This window comes from Equus asinus, unplaced genomic scaffold, assembly GCF_041296235.1.
Source record: "Equus asinus isolate D_3611 breed Donkey unplaced genomic scaffold, EquAss-T2T_v2 contig_803, whole genome shotgun sequence".
Classification (NCBI taxonomy): domain Eukaryota; kingdom Metazoa; phylum Chordata; class Mammalia; order Perissodactyla; family Equidae; genus Equus; species Equus asinus.
Genome location: NW_027225520.1, coordinates 1,159,773 through 1,180,021, shown reverse-complemented (window position 1 = coordinate 1,180,021; position 20,249 = coordinate 1,159,773). Strand labels below are relative to the sequence as shown.

Here is a 20,249-nt window from a genome sequence, read left to right as displayed (position 1 = left end):
ACAAAAATCAACTCAAAAGAGATTAAAGACCTGCAGATAAGACGTGAAACTATAAAACTCCTAGATGAAAATATAGGCAGTATACTCTTTGACATCGGTCTTAGCAGTACCTTTTCAAATACCATGTCTACTCTCGCAAGGGAAACAAAAGAAAAAATAAGCAAATGGGACTTCATCAGATTAAGGAGCTTCTGCAAGGCCAAGGAAACCAAGAACATAACAAAAAGACAACCCACCCACCAACTGGGAGAAAATATTTGCAAGTCATATATCCAACAAGGGGTTAATCTCCATACTATATAAAGAACTCATACAATTCAACAACAAAAAAACAAACAACCCAATCAAAAAATGGGCAGAGGAATGTGAGGACACAGGGAAAGGTGGCTGTCCACAAGGTAAGAAGAGAGGTCTCACCAGAAACCAATTCTGGTGGCACCTTCATCTCTGACTTACAGCCTCCTTATGAGAAAATAAACTTCTGCTGTTTGAGCCACCCAAAAAAAAAAAAAAAAAGGGCAGAGGATATGAACAGACATTTCTCCAAAGCAGATGGCCAACAGGCACACGAAAAGATGTTCAACATCACTAATCATCAGGAGAATGCAAATCAAAACTACACTAAGTATCACCTTACACCTGTCAGAATGGCTATAATCACCAAGACAAAAAAGAACAAATGTTGGAGAGGGTGTGGAGAAAAGGGAACCCTCATACACTGCTGGTGGGAATGCAAATTGGTGCAGTCACTATGGAAAACAGCATGGAGATTTCTCAAGAAATTAAAAATAAAACTACCATATGATCCAGCTATGCCACTGCTGGGTATTTATCCAAAGAACTTGAAATCAACAATTTAAATAGACCCATGAACCCCTATGTTCTTTGCAGCATTATTCACAATAGTCAAGATGTGGAAGCAACTCAAGTGCCCATCGACTGATGATTGAATAAAGATGATGTGGTAGTTATATACAATGAAATACTACTCAGCCATAACAAAAGACAAAACCTTCCCATTTGCAACAACATGGATGGAACTTGAGGATATTATGTTAAGCTAAATAAGCCAGACAGAAAAAGATGAACACCGTATGATTTCACTCATGTGGAAGATAAATACATGGACAGAGAACAGATTAGTGGTTACCTAAGGGTAGGAGGTTCGGGGGTGGGGATAAGGGCTAAAGGGGCACATATATATGGTGAGTGACAAATAATAATGTACAACTGGAATTTCACAATGTTATAAACTATTATGACCTAAGTAAAATTGATCTCCTGAAGAAACGCTAGCATATGTTCAAAGGAGACATGATGAAGAGTGTTTATGGAACCACATTTAATAGCACCAAATTAGAAAAAGATTCAAAAATCCACCAAGGGTAGATAAATTACAGTTTACTCATACAACTTAATACTAAACAGGAATGAAAAGTGAGCAATCTAGATTAGTGTTGTCCAAAAGAAATGTAATGTAAGCCACAAACATGAGCCACAAGTATAATGTAAAATTTTCTAGAAGCCAAGTTAAGGAAATTGAAAAGGCAGGTGAAATTAATTTTAATATCTTATTTAACCCAATATATCCAAATTATCACTTCAATATACAATATAAAGGAATTCGTAATGAGATTTTACATAATTTTTTCATTTTGTCTTAACCCATTGTGCAAATACACTTCCAGCACATCTCAATTCACACTAGCTACATTTCAAATACTCAATAGCCAGAGATAGTGGCTATTGTTTTGGATAGTGCTGATCTAAGGCTACTTCATACTCCCCAAAACAACACTAAACAAAAAAGCAAGCTGTAAAATAATATGTACTGTAGGGTGCAACTTAAACTTAGGAAACCAAAAGAATTCTAAATAATGTTTATGACTACGTAAAAACGTGTCCATTATATGTTCATATATGTAGACAATATTTTAAAATCCATGAGACCTCATGTCTACCTGTAATGTTTTACTTCTCTAAAAGAAATCTGAAGCAAATGTGACATAAGATTTCATAAGGCTGGGTAGTAGGTGGAAAGGTATTTATATTGTGTTCTTGTCTGGAATATTTCACAATTAAATAAATTCAGAGTGTGCATGTTCTAGAACTCTCATTACCTCTACCTTACAATAACTTAAGTCTGAAAATATGCTAACGAAGTATTTAGAATATAAACAACTTACTTCACTTTGTTCTACAGAGAATAAAAGTAGCCTTCTTTCCTTCATGTAAGTTTTAAGGGAAACGAAAACTTCAAAAAACAAAATAAAGATAAGAATTGATACATTTGCTTTACTTATTTACTCAATAAGCATTTACTACATGGCTATCATTAGCATTCAAGAAGCTCATGGTGTGGAGAACAGCTTTTTCTGTCACAAGTTACACAGTCATGTGGAGATCAAAGTATATTTAGGCACTTTACAGAATACCAAGATCCAAGAAAAAGAGCTACACACCAAAACAGCGACTTTTGGCCCTCAAAATAATCGTTAAATGGAAAAATTTAAAGGAGATTCCTAAAATAGCATATTAGTTTGCTGTATCACCCTGGGACACACAAGGACTTCCTAGAATAGTGTTTTTTAAAAGACCAGTGAAAACACACATGCAAAACCCTCATTATTCATTCTATTTAGTGTTGGCTAAATATGAATTACTGGGACATAAGCTAAATACTCTAAGAAAGGTTCCCAGTGTATGAAAGCAAAGTTCAAAATGAGAAGCACTGAAACCACAGAGAATGAGTTGTCACAACTCAGAACTTCAGATATAAACCATCATTCACAACAACAAATTTTATGCAGAACAAGAAATCTGATAAAATCTAGTTGAAAAGGCAACTTTAAAAATTAAACTTCAATTATCCTGATCTCTTCAATTTACTTTGAAATGAATAAGAAAACAAGATGGATTGTTACATCAATGGAGAGTTGGATAGATAGATAAATATGTGATGAAATAAGTACAGTAAAATACTAAAGGTAGACTCCAGTAAGTATATGTAAAATTTTTTCAATCTAGCTGTAAGTTTGAAAATTTTTCATAATAAAATGTTGAAATATTTATACTTCAATAATATGAGAGTAGGGGCTGGCCCCATGGCCGAGTGGTTAAGTTTGCGCGCTCCACTGCAGGCGGCCCAGTGTTTCGTTGGTTCGAATCCTGGGCACAGACATGGCACTGCTCATCAGACCACGCTGAGGCAGCATCCCACATGCCACAACTAGAAGGACTCACAACGAAGAACGTACAACTCTGTACTGGGGGGCTTTGGGAAGAAAAAGGAAAAAAATAAAAAATCTTTAAAAAAATAACATGAAGAGTACAATAACCTCTAAACTACAATTATGATGGACGCCAAACACCAAAGATACTACCACTTAAAGGAAATCAAGAATGCTACCTGTTTCTTGTATTGGCACCAAAAGAAAATAAAAAAAAATCAACTTGTCTTTTTGCAAATAGTTCATTTTAGGCAAACACTCTACGGCACAGTTTTTTTAAAAAACAAAAAAATTCAATATAATAATATGATGTCTGGAATTTGTTTCAAAATAATCCAGTGAGGGGGGACCTGGGTGGGTCTATATGAAATTCAACTAACCATGAGATGGTAATTGTTGAAGCTTGGTGACAGGTACTTGGCAGGGTTCTATTTTCTTCTTTTTGAATACACTTGTGATTTTCCAGAATAAGAAAGTTAAATATATAAAGAATATTATTTTAACACCTAGCTCAGTGTTCTATACCCTAGAATAAGTGGCCTATAAACAGTAGGTACTCAAATTTGTATAGATAAGCATTTATATAAGTAAGGAAATCTAGAATTTAAACTCACACACTTCTGATTATATTCAGTTAAACATGGATTAATGCTTATTTGTGAATTCATGACATAAAAACATACAAGTCATTCATTTCAAGCGTCCCCTGCCCTTACACCTCACTGGGTGTTCCTAGAGAAGATTCAACCGCCATAGGTAACATTTACTGGGTTAAGCACTGTTCTAAGTGCTTAACACGCATTATCTCAGGTAATCCTCAGAACTACCCTATAAGATAGGTACTATTATTATCTCCATTGTACGGATGAGAAAACTGAGGCACAGGGAGGTTAGGTAACTTGCCCGAAGTCACAATGTAAATAAATTGTGGAGCCAGAATCTAAATGTAGTTGATAACTCCCAAATCATACCTTAGCCAGATCTGAATTACAAAGTACTTAAGAAGTAGAGGTTTGCTTTCATTTAATATAGCAAGTAAAAAATGGGGAGAGATTTTTAAAGTACTCAGGAAAAAAAGAAAAAAAAGAAAGTACTCAGGAAAAACAATTCTTAGCAATGTTTTAATTAGATGGGGGCTTTAAACAAGTGAGTCCAATGTCCTGAATTTACAGCAAATCAAACACAGCTATAATTAAACATATTCTACTTGATTACATAAAAATTCCACAAATACATATGACACTAGAAAGAAACAGCTCTCTAGAGCCACAGGATAGTATGGACGTCACGACTGTATCCCCTAGTAAATAAACAGCCATTTAATAAGTATTTGCTGAATAAGCTGAATGGTTAAAACAATCCTTATCTTATTTGTATAGTTGGATGTTTTTTACTTTGCAGATAAAATAAGCTGTTTCAACTATTTATAGTATTAAAGGTGTAACTAATCCTGGCTCCCCATTAAACGATAATCTTGTAGAAAGATACTGATCCTTGTTTTTATGGACAATTAAGTTCTAAATCTTCTGGGTACCTCCATATTTCTTGATCTATTATTATAGTGTGCATTTAGGAAAGTAGTAAGAGAGTTACCAGGACTTGACATGAGTTCCATAAATCTGATCCAAGCTTCTGGACTTTCCCCACTCTGATCAAAGAATGTAAGGGAAGGGTAACTGTTCTTTGGCCAACTTCTAACTTATTCCACATTTTTCACCATAATAAAATCACATAGGTAATAACGAAATGGAATTCCAAGTTCTAATATAAGACATACGATGGAAAGGTCAAATAAGGAATATTTTTTCACAGCAGAAAGATTAGTTTAAATTACTCAAATTTTATAGAAGACTAGAATTGGTTTACTCACACTTTTTTTCTCCTATTCCAGACTTCCTCCTGCTATAGGTAGGCATCAAGACCTTTCTACCTAGCAAATGGAATTTATTCTGACCTCTAAAGGTCATACTGTTAAACTGGTTATGGAACTTAAAACAGAGTCAAAACTATGGAGCATGCAAATCCAAAGTAGAAACTGTACATCAGAACAAAGAACACATACAAACTACTTTGAGATTAGAAAAGGAAACTTTTCTGATCGAAAACAACTATGTCACTAATTGCACACTCCTAGAAAGTTCCCTTAGCTTCTGAGTTATGTTGTAGTGATTTCAGTAAATAATCACCTTATCTTAATTTAAATAGTAAGGAAACAACTCTGAAGCATATGAACAAAAACACAAGGAATCAAGAAGATTCTAAATAATCCACTGTCACAACAATAGAATTGTAGCTAATTTACTTCCTTGAGACTGTAGCAATGACACAAAACTGTAAAAATTACTTTAAGACATAACAAGTGTCCTTTGGTTTCTTGAACAAGAGTTCTGACATGACTTACAGAAAAATATTCTACATTCTTCATTGTTATAAAATACATACAAAAAATCCTAATGGGCTATTAAAAGCATAGTACTGCACCAAGAACCCTGATCTGGGAGTCAAATAATCTTGGTTCTAGTCCTAATTACTACTTAGAGTTATGACCTTAAGCAAACTGCAACCTCAGTAGAGCTCAATTTCCTCACTTGTAAAATGAGAGAACTTTACTAGATGACTGTTAAGATAACGTCCCAGCTATTAAATTTGCTTCTGAAAGGGATCATCAATCCAACTTTATATTTGACTTTCCAAGTGGTTAAGTTCACACACTCGCTTTGGCAGCACGGGTTTCCCCAGTTTGTATCCTGGGTGTAGACCTACACACTGCTCATCAAGCCACATTGTGGCAGCATCCCACATAACATAGAGGAAGGTTGGAACAGATGTTAGCTCAGCAACAATCTTCCTCAAGCAAAAGGAGGAAGATTGGCAACAGATGTCAGCTCAGGGCCAATCTTCCTCACACAAATAAAAAAGAAAGAAAGAAAGAATTGAGACCTAGGGACACACAAGTAATAGAAGACCCAGAACTAAGTTACAGAAAGCATGGTATTACTCCAGTGCTTTTTCAATATTTCATTCTATTAAAAACACTACCCATAACCTGATAATACCTTGACTTACTTTATATCACCCAAAGTTTCAAAGTTATTTCATTCCTTCACCAACTATTTAAGTCTAAGTGTAAATCAAGCTAGCTATCATCGCTGAACGGGAGCTGTGTCATATAATAAATCTACTTTGCCCATCATTCCACTGTTTATCATTGTTAACTAATTATCTTTTCAAAAGCAAGAGACTCAATAATCCTCACAGAGATCTGGCCCAAGAGTAAAGACAGACTTCCTCCCCCTACCATGTTTCCTAATTTTTAGAAAAGCACATGCAACAAATAACAAAGATTTATTATCTATCGTTACACAAATAAATGTTGGCTTTAACAATAACTTTGATGAAACAAATTTATGAATAAAAGGAAATGTTTTGAACTCCTCACTCTTTTATAACTGGATCACAACTAGGCCACACTACTCAAAACTAAGGAAATATGAACCATACCCTTGCTTCCTTAGAAGGATATCATTAAATATGTCTAGCGTCCACATGGAGGAAAAATCCTGTCCTCAGGTACTTTTCTTGAAAAACAGAAATACAGTAAATAAGAGGAAATAAATGTATCTACGCATATGGTCTTAGCCAGTTCTTAGAAAGCAAAAGACTAGCCATACCATTACAAGATTCAAAACCATGAAAATTTCACTTCTAAAATCGTTATTACATAAAAACTTGCAGAGCTCTCTTTTAGAGAAAGGAATAGCAAATTCAAATACAACACTAGAAATAAAACAAAAGTTAGAAAAATCCACTTAAATTATTAAAGATAAAGCAAACAGGAGCCAGACCGGTGGTGCAGCAGTTACGTTTGCACGTTCCTCTTTGGGGGCCCGGGGTTCACGGGTTCAGATCCTGGCTGCAGACATGGCACCGCTTGTCAAGCCATGCTGTGGCAGGCGTCCCACATATAAAGTAGAGGAAGAAGGGCACGGATGTGAGCTCAGGGCCAGTCTTCCTCAGCAAAAAGAGGACGATTGGCAGCAGATGTTAGCTCAGGGCTAATCTTCCTCAAAAAAAAAAAGGTAAAACAGTATAAACAGTATATTCTTAGACATGACTATGAACATGTTAAAAGAACATTTCCAGTCACATAAAAATTACTTCTGATTTTCACAGAATGCTATTCCCCATCCCTGCCAACTATAATCTGTTATGGTGAAAGACCTAAGCCAAGCCAAGTTATATTTGTAAGTTTCAAGACCGTAACAATTTAAATAAAAAGGAAAACAAGCCAAGAAAAATACCCCCAGAAATATGATGAAAAACTAACATCTATTTCTATTAAGATATCAAATACATTTTAAAAAATTTTGTCATCAAAGGAATAGACAAGGACATCAAGGACAAAGAATAGAACAATTCTCACAAAAGATGCAATTAGTAAAATGTGTTGAACTACCTTTAACCTCTTTATAGCAAGGTACCATTTTACACCCAACAACTGAAAATATAATGCCCAATGAAGGTACAGTGAAATGGGTACTCTCACACATTATGCTAACAGTGTAAATAAGTATAAACCCTTTAGAAAGCAATTGGTAAATTACAGAAGAATCATAAACGTCATAACCTTTGATTCACTAATCCCTCTCTTAGGAATATAAACTAAAGAAATAACCTTTTAAAACGCCTTATAAGAATGAATGAAGCCATTGTCACAGAGAATAATAGAGTAAATTACGCTATAGCTAAATGGATTAAAAACAACTGAAAGAAACAGAAATCAGAACAGAAATTAACAGAGGATAGAGAGAACAGGAACGGGGAATTACTGTTTAATGGATACACAGGTTCTCTTTGGGATGATGAAAAAGTTCTGCAAATAGACTGTGGCGATGGTTACACAATACTATGAATTTACTTAAAGACACTGAACTGTACACTTAAAAATGGTTAAAATGGTAAATTTTATGCTACGTATATTTTTACCACAATAAAAAAGATGGAAAAAATAACTACGTAAACTACATTTTTAAGTGAAAATACTGATTCTCAAATTTAATCAAAACTATTTCTAACTATGTGAACATTATACATGCACATGTCCAAGGAATTTTAAAGCACCACGGGAGCTGGAGCAAAACACCGCTGGAGGACAGCAGCTCTCTCTGGGGGCAATTTTGCCCCCAGGGTACATGTGACAATGTCTGGAGACTATTTGGGAGATCACAACAGCGGATGGGGTCATCACTGGCATATAGTGGGGAAGGGGCGAAGGATACTGCTAAACATCTTACGACGCACCCAAGAGTGCCCCCACGACAAACAATCATCTGGCCCAATGCATCAACAGTGATCCTGCTGAGAAATCCTGCTTTAACAAGATTTTTGGAGAGTTCTCTTTTATTTAATGTGTCTATATTGTTTTTAACGACTGCAGGGTAAATAAAAATTCATTAAAGGCTCAGCAGTTGGGTCTCTTTTTCTTTCCCCTACAAATCTCCCCCACAATCCGTATTTTTTATTCTAGAGAAAGGTCGGGAACCAAAGGTCAAAAATGGGAAAAGCAGCAAATTGTTACACATGGGTTATTTTTCTGCAAACTGTTCTTAAACAAATTACAAGAAATAGAACAAATCTGGAATTGGCAGGCTTTTAACACAATTTCCATAGACCTATCCATATGTTGGCTTTGTATTATTTTCTATTATATTTTTTCTATGATTTTTCTTATTAAGATTATGATAGATTACAACCTTGTGAGATTTCAGTTGTACATTATCGTTAGTAATGATGTGAGTACACCACTTCACCCTGTGTGCCCTCCCCCCACCCCCCCTTTTCCCTGGTAACCACCGATCAGTTTTCCTTGTCTATATGTTAACTTCCACCTATAAGTGGGGTCATATAGAGTTCGTCTTTCTCTGTCTGGCTTATTTTGCTTACCATAATACCCTCAAGGTCCATCCATGTTGATGCGAATGGAACAATTTGGTCCTTTTTTATGGCTGAGTAGTATTCCATTGTGTATATATACCATATCTTCTTTATCCAGTCGTCAGTTTCTGGGCATTTAGGTTGGTTCCATGTCTTGGCTATTGTAAATAATGCTGCGATGAACATAGGGGTGCATGGGATTCTTAGGATTGCTGATCCAAAACCACAAAAAGTGACAAATGTTGGAGAGGTTGTGGAGAAAAGGGAACCCTCATACACTGTTGGTGAGAATGCAAACTAGTGCAGCCACTATGGAAAACAGTATGGAGATTTCTCAAAAAGTTAAAAATAGAAATACCCTATGACCCAGCTATGCCACTACTGGGTATCTATCCTAAGAACCTGAAATCAGCAATCCCAAGAATCCCATGCACCCCTATTTTCTATTATATTTTATGACTCCACATTCTCATTTGTTTCATCATAGCAATTTATTTTCAAATTTGAGACCTATTACTGTTTTACACCATCGTTTCTCCACGATAAAATAACTTTTAAAAATGTTGTTCTTCAAATGCATCTTTGTAAATGCCAGTAAGCGTAAAATAAATGAAATCAATCACCACATTTTTTAAAAGTCATAGTAATAAATTAATGCTAAAACTAGTAAGTGAAAGTTTATTAAGGAATAAGATATTTACACAGTCTCAGTATCTCCCCACAAATTATTTAGTGGTTAAAAATGGGGAATAATTAACTTTACATAGAAAAATCTGGTGGATACCACTTTAACCAAGCGATCGAAATTATCATCACTAGTCTTGGGATCAATTGACATCATGTGTCTCCTATCAAGATGCACTAAAAAGAACACAGTATCACTTCTGTTGTATTTCTACCAAAAATGCATAACCTTAATCTAATCATAAGGAGGCATCACACAGACCCAAACTGAGGGACCTTATAAAAACATAACTGGCCTGTGCTCCTCAAAAATATCAAAGTTAAGAAAGACAATGAGAGGCAGAAGAACTGTTCCAAATTAAAAGACATCAGGGCAAGTGGAAACTCTGAATATGGATTTTGCATTAGATAAGAGTATTATACATATTTAAAGTTTCTGATTTGTTATTTGCATAAAAGAATATTCTTGTCCTTCCGAAATACTGAAGAATTCAGGGGAAAGGGAGCATGATGTCTGCAACTCACTCTCAAATGGTTCAGAAAAAAAATGAATATAAGAAGAGAAAATGCAACTAATTAAGTAGTTGGGACAAAATGTTAACAATGGAACTCTAGATAAAGGGTAAACAGGAGTTCTTTGTACTAGTCTTGTAATGCTTACGTAAGTGTGAAATAATATCACAATAAAAGTCACCAGGTTCCATGATGAACAAAACTGGAAGAGTAATTAAACAATGGGGAAAAATTATCATTAAAAACGATTTCTATTCCACTTCCTTTTCATTTTTATTTTCATTTATTGACTTAGACCATTGTCCCTTCCCTAACCAAGACTTTTAACAATTCAAACATAGTATCACTTGGTACATTAGGTAAGTAAGTGTCTCAACAACTTAAGGTAAAAAATTCATTATTTGAAAACAAGATCCTTCTTTTAAAAGAAGGCGGCAAGTGTCTGGAGCCCCCAAACATAAGAAGCTCTATACCAAATGCACAGGAAATATCAACGCCATTACAAACAACTGAGGACACTTGCCCCAGTGGACTCTGATTTCAAGAGCAGCAGTGCCCTCAGGTGGCAAGAACTTATCATTCTCAAGGGAAATCAAAGTTGCAGGGAAAACAAGTATCTCACCATCTCAGGGCAGCAAAGTAATATCGCTACTGTACAGTTCTGACATACTGAGTAAACAAAGCAGAACAAAAGAAAACCCTCAAAATAGCCTTTGCTATTTTCCAAGTCACATTTCCTCAAGGAAGCTTTATAACAATGGGGTCCTAATTGATTTCACTGTCCCCTGGACCAAAATTATGTAATTACTTATAAAATATTGTCAGTTGTGATTCCCATGTACCACTGTACTTCCAGTTCAATCAAATGACAGCAAGAACCACATGCTATATTTCTATATCCCTTACTTTGCTGAAAATTTAATAGATGCTCAAAAAATAATTTTGCTAGTTGATTTTTTCATGGTTCTGAATATATTCTTCTATGAAAGATGAGCAGATTATTTATAAAATAGATAATCATAAATTGTTGCTTTAATTTCCATACATTGTAACACATGATAAACTATGAATAGACAGACTTTTTTCATACTGAAACATGATTAGGAAGAATCATAAAAATACATAAGAAGGCTCTAGGATTTTTCTATCAATGCCACAGTATAAACGTTAACACCACACAAGAAAAGTGGAACATCAGACTCTATCTACTTAGTCCTGCGTAAGCCTCAACTGTCCTCATCTCTACTGTCATGCCTGAAAAGGGAGAGTGAGCACAAGCACTAGCTGCTCCACATGGGGCTGCTCCAGCTCCAGTCTCTCATCCTTCAAGCATGGTTCAGCAAGTTTGGTACTACTCTATCAAGTTCAATTAAGCCATTCTCTTTGTGCTGTATATAAAGCAACAGAGTGAAACTTCTTTTGCTGGGATTAATTGTCCTAATAAGAAATGCTGCGCTTGGGAGGTAGAAAGAACTTGCCAGAATGTTGTGCCAACAAATGGGGAACATTCGCATTTCAATAAACTGAGTACTCAGTTTTTGGCAGATATACTTTGCCTTAAAGACACTCCTGGAAAACAGTTTTTAATTTTATTTTATAAGTCTTAGTGGAACATCAGTGACAAGTCCACTGGTGTGAGCCTGTCCCCAGCCTTAGGTAGATCAACAGCGTTGGATTGGTAGCAGTTGTCTTGAGTATCCTTAAGTGCCTTTAGGCCCCAAGCACATGTCAACTTCTATGGCTGTTTTACTTGCTGAATCTTACTTGTAACAAAAATTCTGTCCAAAATCCAGCTTTATTTCCTAAGGAATATATTAGGGTTCACAAAGAATAATTTGGCCATATTATCAAATTTCTTTTAATAAAAGACATAGAAAACTTTCTGTGAGGAGAATGAAATTAAAAAGTTATGAATTACCCAGCAACATTAAAGAGAATGTCAACTCTCTCAATTTCATTGGCAAACTCATCAATTTGTTTTTTTTTTTGTGACATCCAGGACTCGAGTCTGAATACCTGAAACATAAAACAAGGGAAATTATTTACTTATACCCATAAAAAATGTTTAGTCTTGTAGATGTAGCTGCTTTGAAGTACAAAGATTACAGTATCTGTCCATTTTGCCTTCATAGGATTGTTGACCATTGGTAGGGTCTTAAGAATCTTAAGAATCTCATTAATAAAAATCTTAAAATCCTCCCCATCCTGAACTCCCAATAACACACCTCTCTTTCCCTCCCTTTCTCTTCACTCTCTAAATTGAATACTAAAGGCCTTTTCTGAGAAAAGACTTTACAGTGAAGTATGATCTATATTAGATGCTTCTCAGTGAGCCAGCAGTAATAACAGAGCGCAGGCTTGCTCTTTCCCCAGAGGTGAGTCACTGCCCCAGGAACACTGAATCCTATCTGAGTGAGGGGTAGGGAAGGGCAGGGCAGTGAGACAGGAGACTGCTTCCATTTGTGCACTTTACCTTCATGTCAATTCCATTATTTATTGGAAACAACTTTGTCAGTCAAGGGTATAATCACTTATTTCTGCACTAAATTGCAAGGAGAAGAAATGAGGGGCCAGGAGAAGGGATGAAACACTTGAAAGCTAGACATGAGAGATCCAGCATTGGATCTCAGAGACACACTGTAATAGTTACTAAAAAACCCCAAACATTCTCTAATAAAAGAAAGTCACTATTTTAATGTTTTTAAAAAAAATATGGTTTATTATTCTTTTATAGATATAGAAAGAAAAGATTATAAACATAGAAAAGGAGAGAAAGGGGAGAAAGTTTTGGGAGGACTTTCTTCCCTTAGTACTTTTTCAATACTTTTTCAGTACAACAGCGTTTTTCTGACTTGGAGTTAAAATTCCCTATTATTAAAATTAAATAATTTTCCAATAATAAATAAACAATCCAATAATTAAAATAGCATAGTCTAATTCCGTTCATGAATTCAATGTGCTAATTTGCATTTGATTATATAACCTGTTCTATTTTGCTGGAAGAATTAACTTTCAAATGAGCTGTCTGTTCTGATTTCTTTCAGAGGAACTCTAGTTGAAGTCCTTTGATGCTGGAGTTGAGTTCAGTGTGGTGCAGTAAGGGGTGATACACAGCGAAATAATTTGCATAATCTCTTAGGGTTTCTGATCATATGTGACTTTAGGGCTGAGCTGTCTCCAATATGGTAGCCACCAGGCACATGTGGCTACTAAGCACTTGAAATGCAGCTAGTCAGAACTGAAATGCGCTGTAAGTGTACAACACACGTGAATTTAAAAGATTTAGTATGAAAAAAGAATGTAAAATATTCCATAAATTTTTTTTATATTGAGTATGTTAAAATGGTATTTTAGATATATTTAGTTAAATAAAATACATTGCTAAAATTAATTTTCATCTGTTTCTTTTTACTTTTTAAATGTAGCCACAGGAAATTTAAATCACACACGTGGTTCACATCATTTTCCTACTGGACAGCACTGTGCTGAGTAGGGCACAGAAGTGAAAGTTGTCATTAAAAGTTAACGCAACAACTGTTAAATTTCACATACAACTTTGTAATTAGGTACTGAATCCTTCAACATGCTGGATAAAAAAAATTTTAAGTATACAACTTTTATATATTTAAGTATACAGATTTTTGTCTGTAGGTTCACAGGATATAGATTTGATATCAAAGAATCAGGCTCTAAGAAGATGGCCGGTGGAGCTGACCAGCCAAGTAATTTTCTTTCAGCAGACGAGTACTGTTTTTTATAATACCTTATGGACTCTGAATCCCAAGTTCAAGCTGCTGAGTTGCTTACCCGGGTACTTTTCCAGTTCTTGAAGTTTGGACTCATTGATATCTGTGGCTATGACTTTGGCACCTTCTCTTGCAAAAGCCTGGAAGACAACACACAAATGAATCCTTTGTTTACTTGGTTAAGCTGCTCTCATGAATAGAAAATCCTTTAGCCTTTTCTCCCTTTATCTTATTTTCATTGTTTTCCTTATACATGGGTGGAATTTCAAACTATCTAGTCTCACTTAGCCCTTCCCATTGTTATTTTTATCATTAATTAGTACAACATGACATACATTGTGCTTGTCATCTGACTTTGTCCCTTTTAGTAACATCAAATACAATAGTGTTTTTAAAAAACTAGGATTCTGTTATTAACACCTCTCAAAATACTACTATTCTATGATTTGACAGCCTTTATTCCATTTCTGAGCAGGTGACTAAACCCCAAATAATGAGAAAAATGGGTTATTTCAACACTTTTCCTCCTAAGAGTATACTAGTGTTTTCACAAATATCAAACTAATCCTACCGTTACAGTTAAGCTGCATTATTAGCTCAAGTGAGGACTATAATGTGCAAGAAGCTGCTATAAATTACAAGGTAAAGGTAACCTGATAGTCTTAGAACTCTGGAGTCCTATGTCTGAACTGAGGTGATTTCAGAGGGCTATGTACTCCTTTAGGCCCGCTGTAACAAATTTATTACAGTGCAGAGAAACTGAGGCAAAGAAATAAGTTCTCAGCGTCAAAAGTTATGAGACGTCACATAATAAATATGTGAGGTAAGCCTTGCTTCATCTGCCTGGGATCAAGAGTAGCAACTTTTATTTTTGTAACTTAAGACAACAGAAGCACAAAAGCCAATAAAAAAAAGAAGTAGAGCAGAATTAAACAGCCATGGGATCTGTCCACGTGATTCAACACCTCCAAAGGCAGGAAGCAAACAGAGATAGTAACTTACTATGGCAGTGGCCCGGCCGATCCCCTGAGCAGCAGCTGTCAGGACGATGACCTTCCCATCAAGTCGACCCATAACGGAACCTGCGGTTTAATCTACAGACACGTGTATTTAATGGCATGCACTGTAGACATGGTCCTATGCAGTAACATCTAGAATGAATGGTTCAATGTACTCCTTTAAGAACCTGAAGATGGCACCTCAGCACAAATATTCCCACCATGAGAATTCTCCAAGAGCGCCCACTCTAGATACCTAGCTTTGTACATCAAAACCATTTGGCACAGCCCACTCAACTGATACTCAGTAAGAGACAGACATTGGACTTGACCCACCTTTCGGTTTTTTGAGAACCCAATGCTGATCCAGAAGGGGTGGAGTCCTCCCCTCCCCATCCTCCCCGCTGTGCCCGCACGCACTGCTATGCCACTGGGCATGTCCTTCCTGCTTTCTGTCCTGTAAACTTCCGTTGGGTTTGCACCATCAATCATTTCTAGTTTGTTTATTTATATTCTTATTTTTGCAGGGGAAGATTCGCCCTAAGCTAACATTGAACCAGGAGGCTGAAGTGGAGTGCACCAAACTTTAACCACTAAGCCATCAGGGCTGGCTCTCATCTGTGGTTTTTCCTTGTCCCTTGGAAAGATTTCACCATCGGCCTCAGAAAGTCACTGAACAAAAGAACCGGAAAATCAAATCATGTCCAATACCCCCATTTTACAGATGAGGAAACTGATGTGGCCTGGTCCAGGTGAGAGAGACAGACGAAACGCAGGCCTCCCCATAACGCTGCCGATCCTCTTCTCAAGCTTAAGCCGGCGGGAGTTAACGCTTTAACAGCCACAGTCAGTCACTTCTGACAGGCAGGACTGAGACACTGTGACCGGGGGAAAGGTGGCGTGCATCAGGTCTGATCAGTGCCGACTGCAGGGCGCGCGGAACGGCTAGTGCTGAGGTCGGGGTGGCGAGGAGTCAAACGATGATCAAATGAGGTGGTCTTCAAGGAGCCAGGCTCTCTCCCCCATCCTGCTGTTCTCAACGTGTGCCTCTGACCTCGCGCCAAGTCACAACATGGCTGCTATGTCCCAAGGCACCATATCCGCATCCGCGTCAAAAAACACCAAGGGAAGGAGCAAAAGCCAAAGGTCTTTCTACCCAAGAAGGAAGGCCTGCTCAGAACCCCGGCCCACGTTTCACCCGCCAGCCCTAGCAGCCGCGGGGGCCGGCGTGTGGGGGCGCCGTCTTCCCCCCTCAGGATGGGAAAGGCAGGGAAGCGAGCTGGGAGGGCGTTGAGCGAACGCACTCAAGCAGCACGCGCGCACACACACCGCGCCCGAGAAGGCGCAGGCGGCTTCTCCAGCCTGGGCCCCGAAGCCCTTTCCTCCCGAGCCCCACTCCGTCCTCCTCAGCCACGCGCGGCTCCGCCCGCCGGGGGCGCTCACGCGGGCAGGCGTCAGGCAAGCGGGGGCGGGAGGGCCGGGGGCGGGGGGGGGGGGCGTCAGGAAGGCGTGGGCGGACGCGCCGGGGGGGGGTGTCAGGCAGGCGGGGGCGGGCGCGCCAGTGGGGCGGGGCGGGGGGCGTCAGGCAGGCGGGGGCGGGCGCGCCGGGGGAGGCGGGGCGCGGGGCGAAGGCCCGAGGTGCGGCCCGGTCCCGCGCGCTCCTTCCCGCGTCCCAGCCGGCGTCGCACCCGGGCCTCCCACCAGCCGGCCCAGCGGGCCTCGTGTCGCCCGGACGCCTGCCGTCCAGCCCTCGGCCGCCCGGGGCCCGCGGCGTCCACGCGCGGACAGGCGGCGGGCGTTCCAGGGGGTGCCCCGCCGTCCCCGCCCCTGCCCGGGCGCTCGCTCCCTCTGCTCCCAGCGCTGCCCCGAGCTGCCGGCGCCCGACTCCGGGACCAGCTCGCCGCTGCCCGAGGCGCTCCGACCGCGGCCGCCCTCGCCAGCCACCAAGAAGCCCAGCCACTCTGAGGCAACGAAATTTTCACCGGTTTTCCCCCTTCTTACACGAGAGGTTCATACTCACTTTAAACTTGGGGAGAGTTGAGATATTTTCAGTATGTACTTTAGGAATGAGAGACTCCAGGAACCTTTACCCACCCCCAGTCCTGAGCGTGCGGATCAAACGCTGTGACTTGAGCCCGTGCGCCCCGCGGCTCTGGGCGCCGGGCTCCGGGCGGCCTCCCCGCCTTTCTGGGCCCGGAGTTTGGAGCCAAAGGTTTACTGTTAGGTCAACTGCACTGCCACGCTAAAACAGAGTTTTTGGGAAAATGAGTTGCAAACATAGACTGAAATGGTAAAATCCAATATGAAAAGCAAACTTGATGGCTTTCTTACTGTAAACACTGGAATCAAAGTGTTAATTTTTCATTATCAGAGACAGAGCATTTTCAGGAATTCTGTCTTCGTGAGCCCGGAAGAAAAATGTTCACTTAAAACACTGAAAAATCCTCTCTTCTTTGGTTATTTTGAAAAACTTAAGATACCAGACTTCCAAATGCATCCTTATCCTGATCTAACTGCTAAGATTTCCTGAAATAAGTAACGTGCAGAGCAAAGCAACATCTAAAAATTAAACATCTCCTTTTCCCAGTCCATTTAAAGTTTCATTGAAAAAATACCAGGAAATCTTACTTTAGAGTAGCAGCAGGTGGATGGCGTCCTCCAGGTCACTGCGCGAGCGGCAAACGGAGACCGACCTTCGTGCAGACAAGTCAGGCGCTTAATGATGAATGCTGGGATGTGTAGTTCAGGTTTCTTCCGAGTTTGCTGGTTCTGTTTCCTTGAGTTTTTAAGGATTCGCACATCGGTATACTCAATGTGTGTACGTGCTGCCGTCTAGTGGAGCTCAGGTCGAACTGCTAACTCCGAGTAAACGGTGAAAAGCGGAAAAAGCCCCCGCAGCATGCTCAGGACTGGAAACCACTCCCTTGGCTTTGACCCCTCTCAGTCCCTGTCGTTTGTGTCTACTACGTGCCGTTCTGCGGTGTTCAAGATGGAATGAGGCAGAAGTCGCATGTGGAAGACGGCAGAGCCGCGAAACAGAAGGAGCCCAGGTCACTGAAGATACTAGAGCCTTCTCTCCTGGCCCTTGACATGATTGCTGAGAGGGCAGCACACGTTCTCTCGCGTTGAAGGTATGGTTGTGGTTCTCTTGTGACGCGCCGTCTCTTCTAACACTAATACACGCTTAGTGGCGGAATGCAGGCGTCCTGACTGCACTGGCGGTGGCGTCAGGGAGCAGGTTGAGCCTCAGTGGGAGTGTGGAGGCTTCAAGGAAAGAACATGCTGGGTAAGAGCAAAAAGCCAAGTCTGGCTGAAGAGAACAGAGACACAAGAAGGAAAAGAAAGGACTGGGTCACGTGAGCCCTCTACACTAGGCTTCGTAACTCCAACTTTCTCAGGCAGGTAACTGAGCAGAGTGAGTGTGTAGGTTGTTTGTGCACGTGCTGTTTAAGTGGCTTCACTCAGCACCCACCCAACTCACTTTCACCTGCCTCCTACACTGTAAGGGTGATAAATAAATGACAAGCAGTAGGCTATATTGGAGGATATGAGGAAGCCATTTGGTTTGAAACTAATTTGACCTGACCTTGTTTTTCCAGAAAGGTCTGTTGAGCATGCATTGTACATCTGCTTTAAACGCTTACAATGTCCCAAAGATAAGAACAATGCCCTTAAAGATAAGGAGGTAGCTTCCCCCGACATCGGCATTTCCTTTAATATGCATCTCTCCCTAAACTAAGGATTAATTATGGACCTGCTGTGCTCACCGTGTGACCACCCACCTTGTGACCACTGACCTACTGACCTCTGACCTGCTGGGCCAGCAAAGCATCTCGCGATAATTGTAAAAGGGATATTCCTGCCATATATGATGGATGCTCTTTGTTCCAAGACTGTGTATAACCACTCGGTACACCCCACTTCTTTGGTGCCCTTCCTTCCTTGGGGGAGGAAGGCCCCAGGCTAGTCCTCAGACCTGACTCATAATAAATTCACCCCAATTTTGATTTGTAGATTGATGTGGATTATTTGTGTCAAGGGGCTGAAAACAAAACTCTCAAATTGCCAGCTTCCTTTGCTGCTAGGGTTGGCCAATGAAATGTGGGCTGGAGTTTCTGAGGAGGCCTTTCTTCTTGGATAGAAAGGCCTTTGGCTTTTGCTCCTTCCTTTTTGGGGGGGGGCGGTCCTGGAACGTGGATATGGTGCCTTGGGACCTAGCAGCCATTTTGTGACTTGGTCTGAGGTCAGAGGCACACACTAAGGACAATAGGGAAGAAAAGGAACCTAGTTCCTTGAAGACAGGCTTAAGACAAAATCCCTAAACTAACTCCTCTGGACTTCTTATGTGAGAAAAATAAACTTTAGTCACTTTTCAGGTTTTTCGTTCTTGGAGCTAAGTGTATCCGTAACAGTCACAGTGGTTAAGAACAGACTGTGGAGTCAGAAAGATGCAGGTAAGTCCCACATCTTTCCCTCACCAGCTAAGTGAATAAGTTACACAGCTGACCAAACCTGTTTCACGTCTGTAAAATGAAGGTAGGCATAGCACCTACCTCAGGGATGTTGTGAGGAGGAAGGACTTGGCATGTACAATATTTGTTACATTTGTACTTAAAAATGTGAATGATTATTAGAAATCCAATTATAATGGATGGTAAAAATTACCCTTAAAGATTTTTTAAAACCCTGCCCTAGTTTCTGCTTGTGTTCACATAAGGTCTTTGGTAAAACTGTCTCTCATTGCCCCACTGTAGCTTCTAACACTGGGTCTAATGACTGTAATCACACGCAGCTGTGCTCCTTGTGTTCCTAACAACATCTTTCCTTTCTTTTTTTTATGCTTTTTTTTTGGTGAGGAAGACTGGCCCTGAGTTAACATGTTACCAATCTTCCTCTTTATTTTTTTTCTCCCCAAAGCTCCAGTACATAGGTGTATATCTTAGTTGTAGGTCATTCTAGCTCTTCTATGTGAGACACTGCTACAGCATGGCTTGATGAGCGGTGGTAGGTCCACGCTCAGGATCTGAACCAGTGAACCCCACGCCACCAAAGCAGAACATGCGAACTTAACCACTTGGCCATGGGGCCAGCGCCAATACCTTTCCTTTGACTTTTGAGGATTTTGGAATAGACTTTTTATGAAT

The 20,249-nt window shown here is 39.6% G+C and overlaps 1 long non-coding RNA gene across 6 annotated transcripts; it reads right to left on the bottom strand.

Annotated features, from left to right (window-relative positions):
• Positions 1 to 4,335: 4,335 nt before the first annotated feature.
• LOC123284406 (uncharacterized) lies at positions 4,336 to 19,903 on the bottom strand. 6 transcript variants are annotated; one of them, XR_011501303.1, is made up of 6 exons: positions 17,734 to 19,903; positions 15,110 to 15,201; positions 14,169 to 14,247; positions 12,280 to 12,377; positions 9,174 to 9,337; positions 4,336 to 7,294 (listed from the first exon to the last, which is right to left on the bottom strand). It is a non-coding gene; the product is annotated as an uncharacterized lncRNA (long non-coding RNA). The 6 variants fall into 6 exon arrangements; XR_011501305.1 differs by having other exon boundaries at positions 4,336 to 7,290; positions 17,734 to 19,902; XR_011501302.1 differs by having other exon boundaries at positions 9,174 to 12,163; positions 17,734 to 19,826.
• Positions 19,904 to 20,249: the final 346 nt, after the last annotated feature.